The 25652-nt window shown below is 37.9% G+C and overlaps 1 protein-coding gene across 4 annotated transcripts in view; it reads left to right on the top strand.

Annotated features, from left to right (window-relative positions):
* The window catches only part of LPAR1 (lysophosphatidic acid receptor 1), a 168789-nt gene that overhangs the window by 37712 nt on the left and 105425 nt on the right, over positions 1–25652 (top strand). The window contains exon 1 of one of the 4 annotated variants that reach the window (XM_055579300.1): positions 24601–24708. The exons of the other annotated variants lie outside the window; for them this stretch is intronic. The gene's annotated coding sequence lies outside the window, so the exon portion shown is untranslated. Of the gene's footprint in view, positions 1–24600; positions 24709–25652 lie in introns of those variants that run through there. 4 annotated transcript variants of the gene reach the window in all.

The following is a 25652-nucleotide window of genomic DNA, read 5'->3' as shown; positions in this document are numbered from 1 at the left end:
TTCTTCCATTTTAATTGAAAAGTGACAACATTTCTTTCTACATCATGGCTTTTGTGCACAGTATGCCTGCACAGCCCAATAGAAGTTTTTGCAGAGATGGAAATGTTCTGTTTCTATATGGTCCGCGTCTGGCAGGTGACGATCATATTGAACAGTGCAGGCTTTGACTTTGGAGTTAAAACCGCTCTTCATTTGTTAGCTGTGTGTCTCCTGACTAGTCTCAGAAAGGTTCTTCTTTGGGACAGACATAGCTGCACAGCAGGGCACACAGCTGGGCAAGTGGACCATCACTGGCTGCATTCCAGACCTAACTCTCCCACTTAGCCATGTGCCCTTGTGAAGTGACGAGGACCACCCTTCTGACTACCGCAGAGGTTCTGCACCTTGACAGCTAAAACAGGAGAAAACCCTGATCCCGTATCCCCAAGAAGTCTTTCCGAGGAAGGGGGTTCTCATTCATTCCTGAGTTATAAATCAGTGCTGAGGGGCCTGGCTAAGGACAGGAAAATTTTCGTGTTACAATTCTCCCTCTACCCACATTGGTTAGAACTAGACTTCTGCTCTCCTATGTTCGGGAGGCCATGGACCAGACAGTGGATTATTTATTGTACTTACTGACTTATGAGGGCTTCCCTGGTGACTTAACAGTAGAGAATCTGCCTGCCAGTGGAGGAATTGTGGGTTTGATCCCTAGTTCGGGAAGATCCCCTGGAGTAGGAAATGGCAACCCATACTAGTATTCTTGCCTGGAGAATCCCATGAACAGAAGAGCCTGGGGGGCTACAGTCCATGAGTCGCAGAGTTGGACACAACTTAGTAACTAAACAACACCACCACTACCAACTGATTTATGAACAAATGTCTTAGCATAGAACTTATTAAAGTGATGGGAGAAAAGGAGAATAGTGGATTACTGTCTGGTCATTGCTGCATTTCAGAAAGCAGAGCTGCATGGTAAGGGGCTGGTCCCTGCTGCTCTCTTTGGTCCCCAACCCTTTTTTCTGGAAAATGAGGTGGAGTGGGGAAGATCTGCTCCTTCTAACTTACTTCTTCCTGTTTGTTTTCATCACGCAAAGCATTCGTTGGACACTGATTGCTTTCAGTTCCATCTTCACTGCACTTCATAGATATTACACTGTACTTAATGTATATTATTCCCAGGTTCTTATAAATGGCTGGATACTCTTCTTGATTTCTTAGCCATTTTGAGTTGTTGTCTTTTTGTCTTTATTTACATGCATTTCAACAGGAAATTGGGTGGGAACACATCAGGAAATTTGGGCTTATAGCATTTTTATTCAGAAGTCGGTTTATGACCATTTACACTATGAGTTCTTTAATCATAGCTTTTGATCATGAGGAAATGCCTCTGGGTTGAGTTGGCAGATCTCAAAGATTTTGGACGTTAATGTTGCTTAAGAGGATTAACAGAAAGGCACTGAGGGTCACATGGTATACAGGAATTACCTTTTAACAGATCAGATTCCACTTCTAAATGATATAAAACATGTGTCCACACCCCTCTGCCTTTTTTCACATTTATAATTTAATAGCTTAAAAGAACCCTCTATATGAGCTAGATATTGCCTTTCCAGTAGAGCTATAATATCTTATGCTCATGAACAGGAAATGAATTCAAGAAATCTCAGATGTGTTGTCCAGTCCTTTGCTAAAGGAGAGCTTGGTGTGAACACTGTCGAAACTTAAAGCAGTTGCTTTTGGCAGACATGGTTCACCATTCAGATGGACAGCATTAAACAGCTTCACTCCGCAGGTCACTTCATGTGATAATGTGATGGGTACATTGCAGCTCTTTTATTCCTATGGACACACACTGGGATCAAGTCCTGCTCAAACACATGTTCTTAGCATCTTCACTAAGTGTGTTTTAAAAGAAAAGTGTCCAAGGATTATATATCTGCCCTGCATTTTTCTGTGGCGTTTCAGTTAAAAGTCTTTACTAAATAATCCAAAAACTCCTTCCTGAGAAAATTCCTAGCTATCCCCTGACCCTCAATTTGGATTGTAATCCAGTTGATTTTGTTAAAGTTCCAAATACCTGGTGTCAAAAGTACGTGGAAGTGGTTTTTGATTAACAGACCGGCCTCTTAAACTTCAGACACTTATCAGAGACTTCAGTCTTGAGTCGTCAACCTTTCTAGTTCTAAGGCCATTTGAAGCAACTGATAATATTATCGCGTAGTATTAAATGGACAGTCCAGTGAGTAGTTCTCAAAGTGTGGTCCCAAGACTAGCAGTACCTGTTAGTAAATACAAATTCTCAGGCCCATCTCAGACCTACTGCCTCAAAACTTAGAGGGTGGGGCCCAAATACTGACTGTTGGAACGAGATCTCCAGCGAATTCTGGAGGCTGCATGCTACAGTTTGAGAATCACTAGTCTTAATATAGGAGTTAACACATCTGGCTTTCAGCCTAGGCTCATTTTGGATAATTGTTAAAATGAAAGTTCTGGGTTCCCACCTGTGCAGAGTCTGATTCAGTAGGCCTCAGTTAGGGCCCAGGGATCAGTGCTTCTGTGTTTGGTGGCAAAGCCTGCTTGGGGAACCTCTGCTTTCCCTTTGTGTCAGATTAGTCACTCTACATAGAGAATACAATGCTCTGGTTCCTTTGTAAAAGTCTTTCTAGAACTCTTGATTTAAGACAATGGCATATAATCAGAGGTTACTTTTGAATTACTTAAGGAGACTTAAAAAATACAGGAGACTGAGTTCTACTATATCAAGAGGTCAGGTTAGGAGTGAGAAGTTCTTGTTTTTGTGTGTATTTCTAAGTTCATGGGTGAAATGCCCCCTGAGAACCATGAACTTTTGTTTTCAGATTTCATTGAAATTGACAGAAGTTATCATATCATTTTATTTCTGTTAATTTTTTACCATAAAACTATTACTAGTATTTAGTAGAAGAGAATAGTGTCTCTCTCCTGATAGTTAATGTGCAATTCTTCTTTTTTCTTTTGCTTTAATTAACAGAGAGCTTAGAGTAAAATTTTGTACAACATTCTGAAATAATCTATTTCTTTTGCCCACTTCAGTCCATGACTCTTATTTTTTCCCATTTCTTTGCAATATTATCGATACATTGTGTAAGCTTAAGGTGTATAGCATGATGAACAGATACATGAATAGGTTGCAAAATCATTATTCAATAAGGTTAGTTAACACATCCATTATCTCAAAAAATTAGCTTTTGGGGGGTGGTGATAACATTTAAGATCTACTCTCATCAACTTTCAAGTATATAATGTAGGATGTTAATTACTGTCTGTACATTAGATGCTGTACATTAGATCCCCAGAACTTAACTCATTTTATAGCTGGAAAATTGTATCCTTTGACCAATGTCTCCCCATATCCCCCACCCACTTGCCACTGATAACCACTAATTCTGCTATTTCTGAGGTTGGTTTTTTAGATTTCACAGATTAAGTAAGATCTCATAGTATTTTATCTTTCTGTTTCTGACTTACTTCATTTTGCATAGTGCATTCTGGGTTCATCTGTGGTGTGGCAGATGGCAGGATTGCTTTCTCTTTTATGACAATAATATTCCATTGTATGTATATTATGTACACCATATTCTCTTTATCCAGTCATCCAGTGATACACACTTAGCTTGTTTGCATGTCTCAGCTATTATAAATAATGCTACAGGAGACATGGGAGTATGGTTATCTCTTTGAGATAGTGAGCTATCTCTTTGGGATATCTTTGAGATAGTTTATTTCCTTTGGCTGTATACCCAGAAGTGAGATTGGTGGATCATATGGTAGGTCTATTTTTAATTTTTTGAGGAAATTCATATTGTTTCCTGTAGTGGCTGAACCAACTTACATTGCTGTCACAGGGTACAAGGGTTCTTTTTTTCTCCATCATGTTGCCAAAACTTGTCTCTTTTTATGTTGGAGAAGACTCTTGAGAGTCCCTTGGACTGCAAGGAGATCCAACCAGTCCATTCTAAAGGAGATCAGTCCTGTGTGTTCTTTGGAAGGAATGATGATAAAGCTGAAGCTCCGATATTTTGGCCACCTCATGCGAAGAGTTGACTCATTGGAAAAGACTGATGCTGGGAGAGATTGGAGGCAGGAGGAGAAGGGGACGACAGAGGATGAGATGGCTGGATGGCATCACCGACTCAATGGACATGAGTTTGGGTGAACTCCGGGAGCTGGTGATGGACAAGGAGGCCTGGCGTGCTGCAATTCATGGGGTTGCAAAGAGTCTGACAGGACTGAGCAACTGAACTGAACTGATTCTAAGAGGTGTGAGATGATACATTGTTGTTGTTCAGATTTGCATTTCTCTGAGGACTAGCGATGAACATGTTGATGAACATGTTTTCATATATCTGTTCTGCATGTCTTCTGTAGAGGAATGTCTATTCAAGGCTTTTTCCCATTATTAGTTGTTTGTTGTTTTGACATGGTTGTGTGAGTTCCTTTTAACCCCTGATCACATAGATGGTTTGCAGTTTTTTACTCCGATTCCACAGATTGACTTTTCATTTTGTTGATAGTTTCATTCAGTGTGCAGATGTTTTTAGTTTAATGTAGTTCCATTTGTTTTTGCTTTCATTGTTTGTGTTTTTGGTGCTATATCTGAAATACCATTGCCAAGACCAGTGTGTCTAGGAATTTCTTCCCTATGTTTTTTTCTAGTAGTTTTATAGTTTGGGGTCTTTTATAGTTTGTATGTATGTACAGTGTCATATCATTTGCAAATCTCTTTCTTTATCCATTCATTCATCTGTTGATGGCTACTTGGGTTGCTTCCATGTCTTGGCTATTATAAATGGTGTTGCTGTGAACAGTGGGGTGCCTGTATCTTTTCAAATTAGTGTTTTCATTTTATCTACACAAATGTCCAGAAGTGGAATTGCTAGATCATATGGTAGTCATGTTGTTAGTTTTTTGGGAAACCTCTATACTGTTTTTCACAGAGGCTGCACCTGTTTACATTCCCACTAACAGTTGCTGTAGAAGAGTTCTCTTTCCTCCACATCCTCCCAACTTTTGTTGTTTACATTTTAATGATAGCCATTCTGACAGGTGTGGGGTGATATCTCACTGTGTTTTGATTTGCATTTCTCTAATAATGATGTTGTGCATCTTTTTATGTGCCTTTCACCATCTGTGTGTCTTCTTTGGAAAAATATCTATTCAGGTCTTCTGTCTATATTTTGATTTTTTTTTTATATTGAGTTGTAGGAGCTGTTTATGTATTTTGAACATTAACCCCTTATTGGTAGTATCATTTGCAAATATTTTCGCTTATAGGTTGTCTTTTTTGTTTTGCTAATGGTTTCCTTTGCTGTACAAAAGTGTTTAAGTTTAATTAGGTTCCATAGAGAATAGACTGGTGCTTGCCAAGGGGGTGGAGGATGGGAAAGAGTTGAATTGGGAATTTGGGATTATCAGATATGCACTAGTATATATAGAATGGATGAACATTAAGGTCCAACTGTATAACACAAGGAACTCTATTCAATATCTTGTGATAAACCGTAATGGAAAAGAATATGAAAATGAATGTGTATGTATAACTGAGTCACTTTGCTGTACAGCAGAAGTTATTACATTGTAATTCACCTATACTTGAATAAATAAATTAAAAAAGAAAAGTTTAATTAGGTATCATTTGTTTATTTTTGCTTTTATTTCTTTTGCCTTAGGAAATGGATCCAAAAAATATTGCTATGATTTATGTCAAACAGTGTTTCTATGTTCTCTTATAGTCATTTTCAGGTCTTAATTTAGGTCTTTAATCCATTTTGAGTTTATTTTTGTATATGGTGTGAGGAACTATTCTAATTTCATTGTTTTATTATATATATATTATATATTATAATAAATATACAATGCATATTGATATATATAGTTGTCCACTTTTCCCAGCACCTCTTATTGACGAGACTGTCTTTTCTCCATTGTATACTCTTGCCTCCTTTGTTTTAGGTTAATTGACATAAGTGAAAGTGTTAATCATTCTGTCGTGTCCGACTCTTTGCAACCCCATGGACTGTAGCCTGCCAGGCTCCCCTATATATGGGATTTCCCAGGCAAGAACAGTGGGAAATTCCTTCTCCAGGGGATCTTTCCGACCCAAGAATTGAACCCTGGTGGGTTTATTTGTGGACTCTTGCTTTCTCCTTAGTTCCATTGATCTATGTGTCTGTTTTACTTATTGTAGGTCTGAGGTCTGGGAGCCTGATACCTTCAGCTTTGCTCTTTTATCACAAGATTACTTTGGCAATTTGGGGTCTTTCGTAATTCTCTATGAATTTTCAGATTATGCTCAGATCAGATCAGATCAGTCACTCAGTCGTGTCCGACTCTTTGCGACCCCATGAATCGCAGCACGCTGGGCCTCCCTGTCCATCACCAACTCCCGGAGTTCACTCAGACTCAGGTCCATCGAGTCAGTGATGCCATCCAGCCATCTCATCCTCTGTCATCCCCTTCTCCTCCTGCCCCCAATCCCTCCCAGCATCAAAGTCTTTTCCAATGAGTCAACTCTTCGCATGAGGTGGCCAAAGTACTGGAGTTTCAGCTTTAGCATCATTCCTTCCAAAGAAATCCCAGGGCTGATCTCCTTCAGAATGGACTGGTTGGATCTCCTTGCTAGTTCTATGAAAAATGGCTGGGGCATTTTGATAGGGATTGCATTAAATCTGTAGATTGCTTTGGGTAGCATAGCCATTTTAGCAACATTAACAATCTTCCAGTCCTAGAGCGTGAGATCTCTTTCTGTTTCTTTGTGTCATCTTCAGTTGCCTTTATCAGTATTTTATAGTTTTCAGAGTATAGGTCTTTAACTTTCTTGGTTAAGTTTATTCTTAGGCATTTTATTCTTTTTGATGTGATTTTAAACAGGATTATTTATTTTTTTTAACTTTCTCTTTGTGAGGGTTAATTGCTAGTGTATAGAAAGTCAACAGATCTGTGCACGTTAATCTTGTATCGTGCAACTTTGCTGTATTCATTTATTCTAATCGTTTTTCAGTGGAGACTTTAAGATTCTCTGTATAAGGTATCATGTCATCTGCAAATATGACAGTTCTATTTCTTCTCAGTTTGGATACCATTTATTTCTTTTTCTTGTCTGATTGCTGTGGCTAGAACTTACAGTACTATGTTAAATAGGAGCGGTAAGAGTGGGCATCCTGTCTTGTTCCTGAATTTAGAGGAAAGACTTTCAACTATGAATATGATGTTAGCTGTGGGTTTATCATAAATGGCCTTCATTAAGATTAGAGATGTTTCTTCTGTACTCACTTTGATGAAAGTTTGTATCATGAATGGATGTTGTGTTTTGTCATATGCTTTCCTGGCATCTGTTGAAATGATCATATGATTTTTATCATTACTTTTGTTAATGTGATGTACCACACTGATTGACTTGAAAATGTTGAACCATCCTTGTGTCCTTTTAATAAATTTAGCTTGATCATTATGTATAATCCTTTTAAAATATTGTTCAATTGGTTTGTTAATATTTTGTTGAAGATTTTTGTGTCTATATTCATCAAAGATATTGGCTTCTAATATTCTTTTTTTGTAGTGCCTTTGTCTGATTTTGATATAAGAATAATGATGGCCTGGTAGAATGAATGAGAGTGTTCTATTCTCTTCAGTTTTTTGGAATAATTGGAGAAGGATAGGTCCTAGTTTTTCTTGATATGTTTGATAGAATTTCCTTGTGAAGCCATCTGGTCCTGGACTTTTGTTTGTTGGGAGATTTTTAGTTGTTTTTTTTTTTTTTTTAATTTCAAATTCAATTTCACTTTTAGTGATAGGTGTGTTCAGGTTGTCTGTTCCTTCTTGATCCACTCTTGGTAGGTTGTATGTTTCTAGAAATTTGTCCATTTCTTCTAGGTTGTCCAGTTTGTTGGTTTATCATTGTTGTAATATTCTCTTATGATTTTTGTATCTCTGTGGTATTGGTTGTTAGTTCTCCTCTTTCATTTCTTAATTTGCTTATTCAAGTCCTCCTTTTTTCTTCTTGGTGAGCCTGGCTAGAGATTTGTTGATTTTGTTTATCCTTTCAAAAAAACAACTCTTGGATTTATTGACCTTTTATATTGCATTTTGATACGTGTTTTACTTATTTCTTCTCTGATCTTTATTATTTTCTTCTGCTGAATTTGTACTTTATTTGTTCTTCTTTTCTTAATGCTGTATGTGGTTATGTTAGGTTGTGTATTTGAGATTTTTATTGTTTCTTGAGGCAAATCTGTATTACTGTAAACTTCCCTCAGAGCTGCTTTTGTCCCATCCCATAGATTTTGCAGTGTTGTGTTTTCTATTTTCTGATTTCCACATTGACCCATTGGTTTTTTAGTAGCATGTTGCTTAGGCTCCTGGGGCTTTCCTGATAGCTCAGTTAGTAAAGCATATACCTGCAATGCAGGAGATCCCAGTTCAATTCTTGGGTCAGGAAGATCCCCTGGAGAAAGGGTAGGCTATCACTCTAGTATTCTTGGTCTTCCCTTGTGACTCAGCTGGTAAAGAATCTGCCTACAGTGTGAGAGACCTGAGTTCAATCCCTGGGTTGGGAAGATCCCCTTGAGAAGGGAAAAGCTACCCACTCCAGTATTCTGGCCTGGAGAATTCCATGGACAACATGTTTGTACTTCCTCTGAGGGTATGCTGGTAGCTTTCAACTTGGTAGGGGGTGGGGCTGGAAATGGAGGGTCTAGAGCCGAGCTAGGTGTGACATAGGACTTCTTCTCTGCTCAGTGGCTGTCACTGACCTGTTGGGGATGAGGTCTTATCCCAAGTTGCTGGGGCAGAAACCCTGAGGGGTGAGCTCATATTAGCTCTGACCTGCTTACTCCCCAGGGCAGGTGTCCACTTTTATAATCTCCCTTTTTCTCTGGATCCACTCCCAGGGGCACAGGTCCCAACCTGATTTTTCTTCCCTTCCTGATTACTTTTGTGTCTTTCTTATAACTTTGGATGTGCAGGAGTCCTTCTGCCAGTTTCCAGGCTTCAGTGAGGATTGTTCTACATGTAAGTATTTTTTAAGTGTTTGTGGGGGACAGTGAACTCCATATCCTCTTACTCGGCCATCTGGATCACCGTACTATTTTGATTACCATAGCTTTGTAATGAAGCTTGAAATCAGGAATTGTGATGCTTCCGCTTCATTCTTTTTTCTCAGGATTGCTTTGGTTGTGTGAGGTCTTTTGTGATTCCATATCTGTTTAGGACTGTTTGTTCTATTTCTGTGAAAAATGCCATTGGAATTTTGATTTGGATTGCGTTGAATCTGTAGGTGGCTTTGAGTAGTATGGATAGTGTGTGTTAGCTGCTCAGTTGTGTCCCTCTTTGAGATTCCCACGGACTGTAGCATTTCAGGCTCTTCTGTCCATGGAATTTTCCAAGCAAGAATACTGCAACGGGTTGTCATTTCTTCCTCCAGGGGATCTTCCCAACCCAGGGATCGAACATGAGTCTCCTGCATTGCAGGCAGATTCTTCAGCACTGTGCCACCTGGGAAGCCCATGTCACAACCGTATTAATTCTTCTGATCCATGAGCACAGGATATCCTTCCATTTATTTGTGTCTTCTGTTTTTCTCATCCGTGTCTTGTAATTTTCAGTGTATAGATCTTTCACTTCCTTTGTTAAATTTACTCCTAAGAATTTTACTGTTTTAAATGCTATTTAAATGGACTTTGCTTTATTTTTCATATATTCGTTTTTAGAGTATGGAAACAACAGCTGATTTTTGTATGTTGATTTATATACTGCAATTTTACTAAATTAGTTTATTACACCTAGAAGTTTTTGATGGAGTCTTTAGGATTTTCTTTATATAAGAGCATATCATCTGCAAACAGAGACATCTTTACTGCTTTCTTTTGATTTGAATGTCTTTTATTTTTATTGTGTAATTGCTCTGGTTAGGACTTACATGTCTGTGTTGAAAAGAGGTGGTAAGAGTGGGCATTCTTGTCTTGTTCCTGATCTTGGTGGGAAAATTTTTATCTTTTTTTTACCAGTGAGTATGATGTTAGCTGTCAGTTTATCATGCATACCTTTTATTATGTTGAGATCTGTTCCTGCTCTACTCAGATTTGAGTTTTTGTTTTTAATCATGAGTGTATGTTAAATTTTGTCAAATGCTTTTTTTGCATGTATTGAGAGGGTCATATGATTTTTAGCCATTATTTTGTTAATAAAGGTATATTGTCCTAATAGATTTTGCATTATGTTGACCCACTCTTCTATCTTAGAAATAAATCCCATTTGATCATGGCATCTGATTCTTCTGCATTGCAGGCAGATTCTTTACCCACTGAGCTATCGGGAAAGCCAGAAACTAAGTAAACGATGGAATATTTGCCTTTGCTTTGAAATGAGCTTCCTGTTTGGAGAACCTTTCCCATATCTTGGTCAGTGTTTCTATGTTTCCTCCAGTTGATGGATGTATTACAATCATCAGTTGCCTGGCCGTGAAAGAGTTAATGTTTCCTAGTACCAGGCACTGACATAGGCAGTAGGGGAAGTCTGGCTCATTTTGTTTCAAAATACACCGTACCTCAAATAAGTACAAACAGCTGCAATTATGGGACTGAGGCCAAAAGAAATCCATGTGGTGTTCTGAACTCCAACTGAGAGGAGTTCATGTAACATGGATCTGAGATTAGGCTCCAAAACAAAACCATCAGGCCCCAGCAGGAGAAGTGTCCGTACTTGTCATCCTGGTCACCTCTGTAGCCATCACCCAAAGAAACTGGTGTGGTTTGAGGTGACCTTTTGTTTCCCTCTGGACCCACTTCTCTGCAGCAGGGTGAATTCTACATGCAGTTTCTTGGAACCCACAACTACGGTAGTGTAAAATGGCGACACCTTGGAACATGAAGGATTTATAAATGTGTTGTCTGCTTATTTTATTTCCGTGACTTGGCTTAAAACAGCAGTCACACTAAGTCTGGTTGTGTAGCACACTCCTTTTCAAGCCTCAGGAAATTCTTGGTCAGGTAGAGATTCTGCCACTGAGTCTGTTTGGTTGTTTCTTCATCTCCCAAGATTTTTTAGGTAATAACAGTTTAGCAAAGCCTTTTTTTTTTCTTTTTTCTGATCCCTTTCATAATCGGAATTTCACGTTCTAATGCCTTATCTTTTCTTTGGAGTGGCCATATGATCCCTTTCACACTAGTTAGGAGCTTTCTGTGTGACACTCTTCATCCTCCATATATTTGGATTTCCCCATGATTTTTTTCTGGACATTCAGGACAGCATCATTCAGGCTGATGGTTAGATGGTTAGAAGTCTAATTTAAAGTGTGCCTCACAGCTGTTTTTAGGTCTCCAGTTGGCTTTTAGGTCATATCTCAAGCAGAGGGACTTGTGGCTACTTGTGGTTTTATTATCTTCTCACAGCTTATAAAAAGACTTCTTTTCCTTTTCATATTCTGCTGCATTTGAGATAAACAGCTTCAGTGATAATTTAGAAAGATACCCTGTGTTACATTTGAAAACTTGTTCATAGAAGGAAAACAAGAGTTCGAATACCATTCACGTGAAAGTTAGGGAGGAACCCCCTATTTTTGTTGTTTATTTGTTATCATGGTTACTGAATTATTGTGAACAGAGAAGAGTCATTTGATTCCTCTTGCTTCACATTCCTGATTTCATCCACAGGGTAATAGTGTTTGAAGTGTTACTCACAGCATTGTTATATTAATGAACGAGGCCGAGAATTCTCAGGAAAACTTAGTCTTCCCATTTTCTTAGCCCAGCGGGGAATAACTCATCGTGCAGCACAATACTAGTTTCCTTTAGATTTCCCTGTATTGCCTACTGTTTTAAAAGTTATTGCCAAGAGGGACTTCACTGAAGAAAAGTGATGTTTTATTATAGCAAGAAAGGAAATGAGATGAAGTACCTCATTTTGCCCCCATCATGAAGTAGATACTAAGGTTGTATTCAACAGGTTTGATTTTTTTCACCCTTAAAACTTTGAGTAGGATGTATAAGTCTAGACTTAGGATGTATGCTGATTAAAAAAACACAAAAACCTGTTAATCTCTGATTTAGTTAGAAGTTAGTGAAGGAAAGGAGATTTCTTATTTGGCTCTTGAACTCTGAAAATAAACAAAACTTTCATATTTGAATAACACATTGTGGGCCAAACAACATCTGGAAGAGATTATTCTCACTAGCTGGCAGAAGGAATTTCATAATCCATCGTCTTCAAAGAGCATGGTACCTTGTCACATTTTCCCTGTATCCTGGAAACAGAAGACATTCTTAGGGCCACTTTTGTGGGGTATCTGCCCCTTTCTTTGTTTTGCATTGAATGTAAATGTGTCTTTCTAATTCTGTATAATATTTCTTTAGCTTTTGGAAATACAGCAAAACTTGGTGGGATGACTTTGCCTGCACTGTTTACTGTGGTCCAGACTTCTCCTTTTTCAAAAGACCTATTTGACTTTTGGCAGCATGCCTCTGATACTCTGCCGTTTGTCTGAGACGTCTCTTCCTGTCTTCTCTAAAATCAGGCACATGTGTGTCTGGAATAGTCATGTAATTTGTAACAGTAACTTATAACCAGATTTTAAAAAATGTTTTTTAATTCAGTTTCTTCTTGCACATGCCTAGTCTTATGGTTAGTAGTGACACATGAATACTCTCTTTCAATTAAACACATTTTATTTTAGATCATGGGGCTTTTCCGCCTCCTCCCCCTGCTCCTCCCTTCCTCCTTCCTTTTCTCTCAAACTTAGAGAAAAGTGGCAACTGCAGTACAAAAATGAAAGAACCTTTTATCTTGACAAGTCCATTAGGGATGAATTACTGACATGATGTCCTAACATCCTCCAGTACTTTATAATGTATTTCCTAAAAACAAGGACATTCTTTCACATAGTCACAAAACAAGCATTTCATTTTGGAAATTAACATCATTACTGTTCAGTTCAGTTCAGTCGCTCAGTCGTGTCCGACTCTTTGCGACCCCATGAATTGCAGCACGCCAGGCCTCCCTGTCCATCACCAACTCCCGGAGTTCACTCAGACTCACGTCCATCGAGTCGGTGATGCCATCCAACCATTTCATCCTCTGTCGTCCCCTTCTCCTCCTGCCCCCAATCCCTCCCAGCATCAGAGTCTTTTCCAATGAGTCAACTCTTCGCATGAGGTGGCCAAAGTACTGGAGTTTCAGCTTTAACATCATTCCTTCCAAGGAACACCCAGGACTGATCTCCTTTAGAATGGATTGGTTGGATCTCCTTGCAGTCTCAGGGACTCTCAAGAGTCTTCTCCAACACCACAGTTCAAAAGCATCAATTCTTCGGCGCTCAGCCTTCTTCACAGTCCAACTCTCACATCCATACATGACCACTGGAAAAACCATAGCTTTGACTAGACAAATCTTTGTTGGCAAAGTAATGTCTCTGCTTTTCAATATGCTATCTAGGTTGGTCATAACTTTTCTTCCAAGGAGTAAGCATTTTTTAATTTCATGGCTGTGGTCACCATGTACTATCAGCTAATTTTCAAATCCATTGAAGTTTCCCCCAGTTGTATAAGTTGTCTCCCCTTACCAGTGAAGGATCCAGTTCAGAATCTTGCATTGTATTACCTGGTCATGTCTCTTGTTAGTCTTCTTTTAGCATGGGACAGTTTCTTAGTTTCTTTTCTTTTATGACCTTGATCTTTTAAAAAGATTATAGGATGGTTATTTTGTAGAATGTTCCTCAATTTGGATTTGACCATCCACCCCCTTTTTAAAAAAAAAAATTAAACTCAGAGTTTGAAACTTTGTCAGGAATATCACAAGAGTGATGCTGTGTTCTTCTCATTGCATCCTATCAGCTGGCACACACCGTGTTGTTCAGTCACTAAGCTGTGTCGGATTCTTTGTGACCTCATGGACGAGCACACCAGGCTTCCCTGTCCTTCACTGTCTCCCAGAGTTTGTTCAAACTTATATCCATTGAGTTGGTGATGCCATCTAGCCGTCTCTTCCTCTGCTGCCCCCTTCTCCTTTTGTCTTCAATCTTTCCCACCATCAGGGTCTTTTCTAATGAGTTGGCTCTTTGCATCAGGTGACCAAAGTATTAGAGCTTCAGCATCAGTCCTTCCAATGAATATTCAGGATTGATTTCCTTTAGGATTGACTGGTTTGATCTCCTTACAGTCCAAGGGACTCTCAAGAGTCTTCTTCAGCATCACAGTTTGAAAGATCAATTCTTTGGCACTCAGCTTTCTTTATGGTCCAACTCTCACATCCATACATGGCTACTGGAAAAGCCATAGCTTTGACTGTATGGACCTTCATCAGCAAAGTGATGTCTGTGCTTTTTAATACACTGTCTAGGTTTATCGTAGCTTTTCTTCCAAGGAGCCACAATCTTCTAATTCCATGGCTGCAGTCACTGTCTGCAGTGATGTTGGTATTTGTCCCAGTTTCTGGTGATGTTTACTTTGATCATTTGATAAAGGTAGTGTCTTCTAGATTTCTTCACTGTAAAGTTACTGTTTTTCCTTTGTAAGTATTAAGAATTTTGTGGGAAAGCATTTGGGTCTATGTAAATATCCTAGTTCTAGTCAAACTTTTATTAGTTAATTTGTATTATAATGAACTCATAAATTCCTATTTTATTCAAAAGGTTATAAATATATTCTGACATTCATTCTGAAGCTCAAAAATGTCCACTTTAGGCCAAGAAGGAACCCTTCAATCTAATTTTCTTTTTTTTAACATATCTTCATAATTCTTTGAGTGCTCTCTGTCTTTCTGGCGCAAGAACATGTTCCAAGTCATCATGTACTTCCCTGACCTCCAGCCCTGGACTCAAGCATTTCTCCCAAGAGCCTGGCTCCTTTCAGTAAAGAATGGTATTTAGAGACCAAGATCTAAGTCCTGGCACACTCATTGTTTTTGGGGTGTCGCGGCTCCAAATCCTCTGACTTGCATGCACACACATGTTACACCTCACTACACATACTCTTAAACTTCTGTTTTTATTTCTATAGCTCTTGAAAACCATGAGTCTGTACCTCTGTCCCCTCCTCTCTTGGATGCTCTCTTACCTTTTAGGCTCTGACAGGTGCTCTCAGCTGCCTTCCCAGGACCTCCTCCTCACCTCCTTTAGTCTCTGACACTGCACTGGGTTGCTCTTGCATTGTTACTGATATATGTATACATTATAGTTGGTGCTCAGATTTTCTTCTAATCCAGTGTTTTCCCTCCAAGGAAAATATTCTTTAAAAATTGTATTTTGGAAATCTATAACATGGCATTTTCCTTATTATTATAAGACATAGACTTTCTATTAATAATTTTATTGAGGACATACATGAATTGCACATATTTAAAACGTATAGTTTGATTTGTTTTGATGTGTGTAATACCCTTGAAATAATCATCACAATCAAAAGAATGAACAAACCTATCACCCCTCAAATTTTCTCCTTCCCTTTGAAGTCCTTCCTTCTGTTGTCTTACCCTCCCCTCCTATTCTCCCAACTATTACTGGTCTGCTTTTGGTCACTATAGACTAGTTTTCTTTTTCTATAGTTTTATATAACTGGAATCATATAGTAAATGCTGAATTTTTTTTGGCTTCTCTGATTCAGTGTAGTTATTTTGAGTTGATATATATGCTATTATGTCTATGACTAGTTCATTTGTTTTCATTGCTGAGTAGTAATTCCATTGTATGGACATTATAGCAATTTGTTTATCTATTTGTGAATTGATATTTGAGCTGTTTCCAGTTTTTGTCTATTAAAGATAAAGCTACTATAAACATTTGTGCTCAAGTCTTTGTGTTGATATGCTTTCTTTACTCTTGAGTATGTACCTAGGAGTGAAATGTCTAGATTGGATAGTAAGTGCATATTTAATTTAAAAAAATGGTCTAATCATTTTCCAGATTGATCCTATCTTCTGTTCCCACAGCAGTGTGTGAGAGTTACAGTTGATTCATGTTCTCACCAACACTTGGTATGGTCAGTCTTTTTAATTTTGGTTATTCTGTTAATATCTAGTGGTATTTTATTGTGGTTTTAATTTGGGTTTTCACAGTTGCTCTTCTGTGCTTATTTGCTGTCTGTATATTATTTTCCATGAAGTGTCTAGATCTTTTGCCTAGTTTAAAAAGTGAGTGGTTTCTTCCTGAACTTTGAAATTTTAAAAATACGTTTTGGATACAAGTCTTAGATATGATTTTAAAGTTTTTGTTTTTTTTTTTTTACCAAGTTTGTGGCTTTTTAAATTTACTTAGTGTCCTTTGAAGAGCAGAAGAGCTTCTGATGAAGACTTGTGTTTCAGTTTGTTCTTTTATGGATCATACTTTTGATATCTTACCTAGGAAAACTTGGCCTGATCCAACTCCACAGAGGTTTTCTCTTTTGTTTTCCTCTAGCAGTTTTATAGTTCTAAGTTTTACATTTAGGTCTTTGCCATTTAAGTTGATTTTCATACGTGGTTTGAAATGTGAATCAGAAGTTGTTTTTTGTGTTATTTTGCATTCAGATATCCAGTAGTTTAGCACAATTTATTGGAAAGGCTCTTCTTTGTCCACTGTGTCACCTATTTACCTTTGTGAAAACTTTCTTATATAAGTATAGATCTACTTTCTGTTATATTTCATTAATCTATATATCTTTCTTTAGGCCCATACCACACTGTCTTTATTCTTTAAAAAATATATTTGTTGCATTAAGTCTTACTTGCAGCATGCAGGATCTTCATTTTTCCATGTGGGATCTTTTCTTGCAGCGCTCGGACTCTCTAGTTGTGACAGGCAGGCTCCAGAGTGTGCAGGCTTCAGTAGCTGTGTCCTGTGGGCCGTCTACTGTGTCACGTGGGCTCCAGAGCTCCCAGGCTCAGTAGTTGCCGCGCGTAGGCTTAGCTGCACAGCACATGGGATCTTAGTTCCTTTCCCAGGGATGGAACCCCATCCCCTGCATTGCAAGATGGATTCTTAACCACTGGACTACCAAGGAAGTCCCCATTCTATCTTTTTTCTTTATATCCTTTAATGTGTATGGGGTTAGTAGTGACCACCCCTCTTTTTGTTTCTGCCATTAGTAATTTGTGTTATCTTTTTTCCCTAACAACTGTATTGATTTTCTCAAAGAAATAGCTTTTGGGTTTATTGCTTTTACTAATGGGCTTCTCAGGTGGCCCAGTGTTAAAGAATCTGCCTGCTGATGCAGGAGACACAGGAGACGTGAGTTCAATCCCTGGGTCGGGAAGATCCTCTGGATTAGGAAATGGCAACCCACTCCAGTACTCTTGCCTGGAAAATTCCATGGACAGAGGAGCCTGGAAGGCTACAGTCCATGGGGTCACAAAGAGTCAGACACAGTTGAGCACACACACACACACTATTATATTATTATCTGATTTATTCATTGTTTCCTCTTTTTCTGCTTACTTTGGGTTTAATTAGATCATCTTTTTCTGGCTTCTGATGGTCATTTATGTCAGATGTTTTTTCTACTAAGAGTGTTTAATGCTGTAAGTTTCCTCTTAGGTACTGCTTTAGTGGCACGCTGCAAGAACTGATGCTTTGTTTTTATCTTCATTCAATTCAAAACATTCAAAATATTAATTCAGTTCAAAGCACTTTCAAATTTCCCCCTTCAGTTTCTTTACTGCATAAGGTATTTAAAGAGATGATAGTTGTTCAGCATTTGGTAGTCTTCCAAAGATCTTTCTGTTACTGATTTTTAACTTAATTCAGTTATGGTCAGAGACCATACTTTGTATGACTTGAATCCTTTTAAATTTATTGAGACTTGTTTCATGGCCCAGGATAGGGTCTGTCTTGGTACCAGTTCATTTTGCACTTGAGGAAAATGTATATTCTGCTGGTAATCAAATAAAGTGTTCTAAAAATGTCAATCAGAATCAAGTTGATAATTATGTTGTTTAAGTTCTTGTTATCCTTATTGGTTTTCTGTTTTATAAATTAATTATAGAGGGGTATTGAGATTTTGGCTATGATTTCAGATTTGTTTGTTGCTCTTATCATCAGTTTTTACTTCATATCACTGGAAGTTCCCTTATTGTATGGACGTGTGTGTATGTTAGTTGCTCAGTCATGTCTGACTCTGTGACCATATGGACTGTAGCCTGCCAAGTTCCTCTGTCCATGGGATTCTCCAGGCAAGAATACTGGAGTGGGTTGCCAGTTCCTTCTCCACTTCATTAGATGTATAAACTTTAATTATTATTGTGTCATCTTGATGAATTGACCACTTATCAGTAGTAAATGCCTTTCTTTGTTCTTGGTAATATATTTTGCTCTAAAATCTGCCAGATATTAGTATAGGGACTCCAGTTTCATTTTTAGTGTCATCTTGACACATCTTTTTCCTTTTCCTATTAAACTTTGTGTCTTCATATTTAAAGTATGGTTCATGTAGGAAATGTATAGGAGTTGACTCTTGCTTTTTTATCCAGCCTGACAACTTCTGCCATTTCATTGATGGTGTTTGGACCACTTCCTCTGTGTGTGTGTGTGTGTGTGTGTGTGTGTGCGTGCGTGCGTGCGTGCGTGCGTGTGTGTGTATTTTGTTATGGTTATATTTAAGTACATCATCTTGCTCATCTGATGATGTTTGCTTATTTGTCCTGTCTATTCTTTGTTTCTCTTTCTCTCTTTTTGCATTTGGTGGTTTTTATAACTTTATTTCTTCTTTGACATATTAGCTATAATTCCTTGTTTTATTTTTAGTGGTTGATTTCAGCATTTGTAATAGGCTTTCAGTTATATTTATTTAATTAAGTTGGTTATATTAAATGATACTTTTAAGTGATATTATTCCTCTTTATAGTATAAAAATCTTAAAATATGTTTTCTTTTCTGCCTCCTGACTTTTCTAAAATTTTATTTCTATAATAAATCCCATCATTATTACTTTTGTCAGGTATCTTTTTAGTAGCTTTGTGGATATAATTCACATATAATTCAGCTATTTAACAAATACAGTTCAATTTTTTTTTTAATATATTCAGTGTTGTGGAACTGTTACCACAATGTTAGAAAATTTTCTCCATCCGTAAAGGAAACCCCGCATCTATTACCAGTCATTCCCTATTTGTTGTTCAGCTGCTAAGTCATGTCCGAGTCTTTGCAATCCCATGGGCTGCAGCATGCCAAACTCCCAGAGTTTGCTCAAATTCATGTCCATTGAGTCAGTGATGCTATCCAGTCATCTCATCCTCTGCCACCCTCTTCTCCTTTTGCCTTTAATCTTTCCCAGCATCAGAGTTGGTTCTTCGCACCCGGTGAGTTGGCTCTTCACACCAGGGGCCAAAGTATTGGAGCTTCAGCTTTAACATCAGTCCTTCCAGTGAATATTCAGGGCTGATTTCCTTTAGGTTGACTGGTTTGATCTCCTTGCAGTCCAAGGGACTTTCAAGAGTTTTCTCCAGCACCACAATTCAAAAGCATCATTCTGTATTTATCCTTTTCCAAACCCCTGGCAAACACCAATCTACTCTTATGTCTCAGATTTGCCTATCCTGAACATTTCATATAAATGGAGTCTTAGTATTAGGCCTTGTATGGCTGGCTTCTTTCACATAGGATAATGTTTTTTAAGGTTGATGCATGCTATGATAGCATTTATTATCATTTTTTCCCTTGCGCATTAAGATTCTATTGCTTGGACGTACAGTAAGTCCCCTACATATGAACAATTTCCATTTTGAGAGCATGTTCATAAGTCCAATTTGTAAGTCCAACAAAATTAGTCTAGTAACCCAACTAACACAATTGACTATATAATACTGTACTGTAATAAGTTTATAACACTTTTCACACAAATAAAACATAAAAAAACAAACAAAATATTTTAAATCTTACAGTGCAGTAGTACCTTGGAAAGTACAGAAGTACTGTAGTTCATGACAAACATATGAGCTAACTTACATGATTGTACATGCAAATGAATGCATGTTCTCATCTTTGACAGTTCACAGCTTGAAGATTCATGTGTAGGGGACTTACTGTAGGATTTTTATTTTTTAGTCTGTTTATCAGTCAGTAGACATTTGGGTTGTTTTCATTTTTTTACTGTTATGGATAATGTTTCTAGGAACATTCTTCCATAAGCTTTTGTATTGATACATATTTTCACTTGCCTTGGGTATACACCTAGGACTGTACCGGCATGGTAACACTGGTTAATGTTCTGAAGGACTACCAGGCCGTTTTCCACAGTGGCTCTACCGTTTTACATTGCCACCAGCAATGTTTGAGGGTTCTAGTTTCTCCATATCCTCACCAATTCTTATTATTTATCTGTTATTTTGATGATAGCTTTCCTAGTGAGTTTAAAGTGGTATCTCATTGTGAATTTGCTTTTTTCCCCCCCAGTGGCTAATGCTGTTGAGTATCTTTTTATGTACTTACCGGCCATTTATCTAGTTCCTTTGGGAAATGTCTATTCCGATTTTTTTCTCCTTTTAAAATTGGCTTGTGTCTTTATTATTGAGTTGTAAAAGTTCTTTATATACTCTGTATACATGTCCTTTATCAGATATGTTTTGTAGCTATTTCTCTCATTTTGTGAGTTATTTTCAATTATAATTTAAAGAGACATATAAGAAAACTGTCTTTTATATTTATCCATTTAATTACTAGTTTCGGTGTTCTCTATTTCTTTGTGAAAATTCATCTGTCCTTGTGATAAAAGTTTCCTCTGCCTGATAGAATTTCTTTCTAACATTTCTTATAGTCCATGGTCTGCTTACCGTGAATCCTTTCATCTGTTTTGTTTTAAAATGTTTTTGCTTAATTCTCCTTTTTGAAAAACATTTTCCATGGACAGAGACTTTTATATTGATAGGGTTATTTTTTTCAGGACTTTAAAGATGTTGGTCACTATCGTCTTGCTTGCCATATTTCTGATGAAAAATCTGCTGTCCTCCTTATCCTAATTCCTCTCTGTGCCACACGTCTTTTTTTATCTGGTGGCTTTAAAGATTTTCTTGTTATCATTATGTTTGATAAATTTGATTAAGTGTGCCTTTATGTGTTTTCTTTGTTTTTTATGTTCATAGTTTATTAAACTTGTTGAATATGTAAGTTTGTAGTTTTCATTCAAGTTTGGAACTTTTTGGCCTTTGTTTTTCAGATATCCTTCTCTTTCCTTTAAAAGTGTTAGTCACTCAGTCATGTTCCACTCTTTGTGACCCCGTGCACTGCAGCCCAGCAGGCTCCTCTATCCATGGGATTTCCCAGGCAAGAGTACTGGAGGGGATTGCCATTCGACCCAGGGATCGAACCCAGGTCTGCCTCATTGCAGGCAGACTCTATCATCTGAACCACAGGGAAGCCCTCTCTCTTTCCTTTGGGAGCTCCAGCTACATGTATAGTGGTCTGTTTGAAATTTTCCCACAACTCACTGACGTTCTTTTAGTTTTTCTTACTCTCTTGTTTTTCTCTCAGTGTTTCATTTTGGATCATGTCTATTTCTCTCACTTTGCTAATCCTTTCTTCTGCAATGCCAGATTTTTGTTAATCCCATCCAGTATATTTCTCATTTTATGCATTGTATTTTTCATCTCTAAAAACTTGATTTTGGTCTCTTTAATAATCCTTTATGTCTCTACTTTTTTTAATATTTGGAATATAGTTGTAATAACTGTTTTAATCTACTTATCTGTTAATTCTCACATCTATTTCAGTTTTGTTTCTGTTTCAGTTGTGAAACTATTTTCTCCTTATGTTGGTCATATTTTCCTACTTCGCTGCATGACTAGTAATTACTGATTGGATGCCAGACTATGTGAATTTTACCTTGTTGGGTGCTAGATATTTGTGTTCCCATAAATATTCTCAGGCTTTGTTCTGGGTCATAGTTAATTACTTGGAAAGAATTTGATCTTTTTAGGTCTCGCTTTTAAAATTTGTTAGGTGGGATCAACTCAGTGTTGAGTTCTAGGACTGATTATTCTTCATTACTGGGGCAAAATGTTTCTGAGTGCTCTAGCCAAGGTTCTGTGAATTATGAGGTTGTCCAGTCTTGCTAGTGGAAACAGAGACTGTTCTAATAGATACCACTCCAGTCTCTTCACAGATTCCTGTGTGCTCCTCTGATCTGTTCTCTGGTGAGTACTCAAGGCAGGGGATGGAGGGGCTGCAGATCTCTGGGGTTTTCTTTCTGGTTCTCTTCTCTATGGTATTCTGTTCTGGTAACTAGCTGCTTTGAGCTTCTTGTGTTCCCAGATATGCTTCTTTAACTCAGTAAGTTCTCTGGGTTCCACCTGGATTCCCCCTGTATGGTGGCTGGCCACTCTTGAGGCAGGAAGCCAGGTCAATCGTGAAGTGAAAGTGAAAGTCGCGCAGTGTGTCGGACTCTTTGCGACCCCATGGACTACACAGTTCATGGAATTCTCCAGGCCATAATTCTGAAGTGGGTAGCCTTTACCTTTTGCAAGGGATCTTCCCAACCCAGGGATTGAGCCCAGGCCTCCCACAATGCAGGCGGATTCTTTACCAGCTGAGCCACAAGGGAAGCCCAAGAATACTGGAGTGGGTCGCTTGTTGTTTATCCAGCGGATCTTCCCGACCCAGGAATCGAACTGGGGTCTCCTGCATTGCAGGTGTATTCTTTACCAACTGAGCTATCAGGGAAGTCTGGGTCAATCATAGTGCTTACCTGTTCTTTTCCTACTTCTGACATGTTCAGTATTTTGTATATTTTATTGTTTTTCTTTTTTAAGACAGGCAGTCATCTGGTCTGTTCCTCTTATCTTAGCCCTGTATATTATTTTTCTGTAGAAAATTAAAGTATCCACAGTACTGCAGGATGTATATATATATATATAAAACCTTACTGTGTAGATATGTTTCCCAAATGGGATAAATATATAGCTACCTAATTTAAATACAATTTAATTTGTATTGGGTATATAAATTGAATTTCATGGGAACATAATTTTAATAATTCAGTTGGCAAGCACTGTATTATTCATTGCTAAAGTTTTCTAGTCTTATATGCTATTGTTTTAAGCCCTCTTGTAGTAAAATCTTCATCCTTAATGAACTCTTTCCACGGTATAAATTTGTAGTTGTAGAGTTACATAGTCTCTGATCCAGTGTACTTTTTAGAATCTTGATGCAAGCCACACAAACACATGCACTCATCCATATTGTATTCCAGAAAGATTATATAGTTTGTCTACACCAGAAATAAATGTGTCTGTTCTCTTACACTGTGGGAAACACATCAGAAAACTATCTTCCAGGCATAACTTTTTTATGTTGAGGTGCAGTTGTAGTTTTAAAGATTTAAATTTATTTTATTGAAGTAGAGTTGATTTATAATGTTAGTTTCCGCTGTACAGCAAAGTGATTCAGATATATAGAGAGAGGTGTATTCTTTTTCATATTCTTTTCTATTATGGTTTATTACAGGATAGTGAATATAGTTCCCTGTGCTATACACTAGGATCGTGTTGTTTATCCATTCTATATATAATAGTTTGCATCTGCTAACCCCAAGCTCGCAATCCATCTTTTCCCGCTGCCCCTGTTCCCCCCTGAGCAATCACAACTATGAGCGACCATAAATATGAGGTACATAGAGTGAGTTTTAAATCACTCTTCAGGCACTCAGAATTTATTTTGACTTATTTTCTGAAAAGTACTTGAAGTTTAAGCTACTGGAAACCTTAAATAGTGGAAGATGCCTCTGTCCACAGAATCCTTTGCTGTTATTCTGGGCTGAATGCTTTTCTTATCACAGCTGCAGACTTCTATATTTTGGCCAGCTATTTTGACTGTATGCCTCCACCCCCATTTGCTTTCCCTTTTTCCTTCTTTCCCCTTCCCTCACACCCTTCTATTCTCAGTAATTTGGGAATTACTTCTGATTTTAGAAACATGCATTTGCTCTCAGAAGAAAATATCCCTCAAGACTCCTCCATTGGCTCTGGTTGGAAGAATCTAGCTCATCCTGAGGGTTGATTATAAAGTTGTAATCTCTTTGTCCTGAAACCTGTGGACTGCAGACATTCCAACATAGCTCAGAGGCTCTCTCCATAAACATCCCTCAATAGAAATGTACCCACCCTATCTATGCTTTGGGATATTTACTTTCTTGGGTGGAACTCTTGATTGCCTAAAGTCTTTGCAGGCTCTGGGTCCCTATGCAAAAGGCTGGGTCAAGGCATGCAGATAACAAGGAGTTTGGGAATTTGGACATTGTGGCCTTGGGTAATGGAAAGAAAAAGGGTGGTTGTAAGTCTTTTTCTTATTCAAAGAGTAATTCTTTTCATTGCCCTTTCAAGAGGATTTTTTAGATCTTTTAGTTGACTTCTCTTCCTTTGCTCTCATCCCTTTCTTTTTGCTCTCTTCCTTTATGATTTAGCATACTCGTGAGTTTCTTTCTCTTTTTTTTTTTTTTTTTTTTTTAACTTACAGGATACGTTTCTCTTTTGGCCAGTTTCTGACCCATTATTCCTAAACTTCAGGTTACCCCTGTTTTCTAAATAATATCGCACAAACTAGCTTGGCATGTAAACAGAGTTTGACTAATTCATCCTTGGCCCTAGTAGTGAAGACCATTGTAAGATTTTTTTCAAAAATTGTGTTTTTACAGTTCCTGGTTATTTGGACAAGTTTCAGGATAGCATCTCTCCCCAGCAGGAGCACTTTCCAAAAGGGAAAACTATACACCTGTCAGTACAGTCTTTGAAATCAGAACTGTGAGTTTATTTAAATACTTTTTGGCCAGTTCTTTAATCTGTAGAGTCTTGAGCTCTGTCAGAGTGCACATAAAACAGTGCAGTTCTGGTGCTTGGGTTTCTTTTGTGCAGGTCGTGCGAGCACGATGGGCTAGCTGTATTCCTGCGTTTGAACACATTAGCCAATTGCCATGTGGAAAGAATGGTAGACTTTTAGGCCAAATGTAAGTTTGATTGAAAAGCTGGACAAGCAAATGGAAAAACTGATCCTATCAGTTTTGTGAAAAAGGAAAGATTTAAGAACATGAAATATATATGAAATATATTGTCTTCAGTGTATAAACTGAGGGCTTCCCTTGGTGGCTCAGTGGTAAAGAACCTGCCTGCCAATGCAGGAGATGCAGGTTCGAGTCTTGGATCGGGAAAATCCCCTGGAGAAGGAAATGGCACCCCACTCCAGTATTCTTGCCTGGGAAATCCCATGAATGGGGTCACAGAGAGAGTCAGACACAACTTAATGACTAAACAACAAAGTGTAAGTATTGTATGTATGAATCTCAAAATGTGAAGAATGTTTTCCTTTTTCTTGTGATTTCCTGGAGTTTTTAATATTAGTTCATCACATTTATATGCATTTCAGTTGGACAGTTTCTTTTAATAGTTATAATAGCTACATTTTTTGGTCAGCATTATTATCACAGACATTCCTTGTTTACATGGATTGATAAGAAACCCATGCCGAAGCTCTCCTGAGCACATTATTTTGATTTATCACCTGTATTATGTCATCTGTGGAAATTTCAGGGTGTAATATATCCTGATTACATTTAATACAAGTGCCTGGTGTTTGCTATTGCAGATAAATGATGCCATGGCTGAATGTAGAGTTTGAGTCATTCTGCATTTTTGACGAAATGAAATGTTGCTTCTATGTCTTGTCAGCTGTTGTGGCCAAGTTGATGACT

The sequence above is a fragment of the Bubalus kerabau genome, chromosome 4, assembly GCF_029407905.1.
Source record: "Bubalus kerabau isolate K-KA32 ecotype Philippines breed swamp buffalo chromosome 4, PCC_UOA_SB_1v2, whole genome shotgun sequence".
Classification (NCBI taxonomy): domain Eukaryota; kingdom Metazoa; phylum Chordata; class Mammalia; order Artiodactyla; family Bovidae; genus Bubalus; species Bubalus kerabau.
This window is presented reverse-complemented; position numbering and strand designations above follow the sequence as displayed.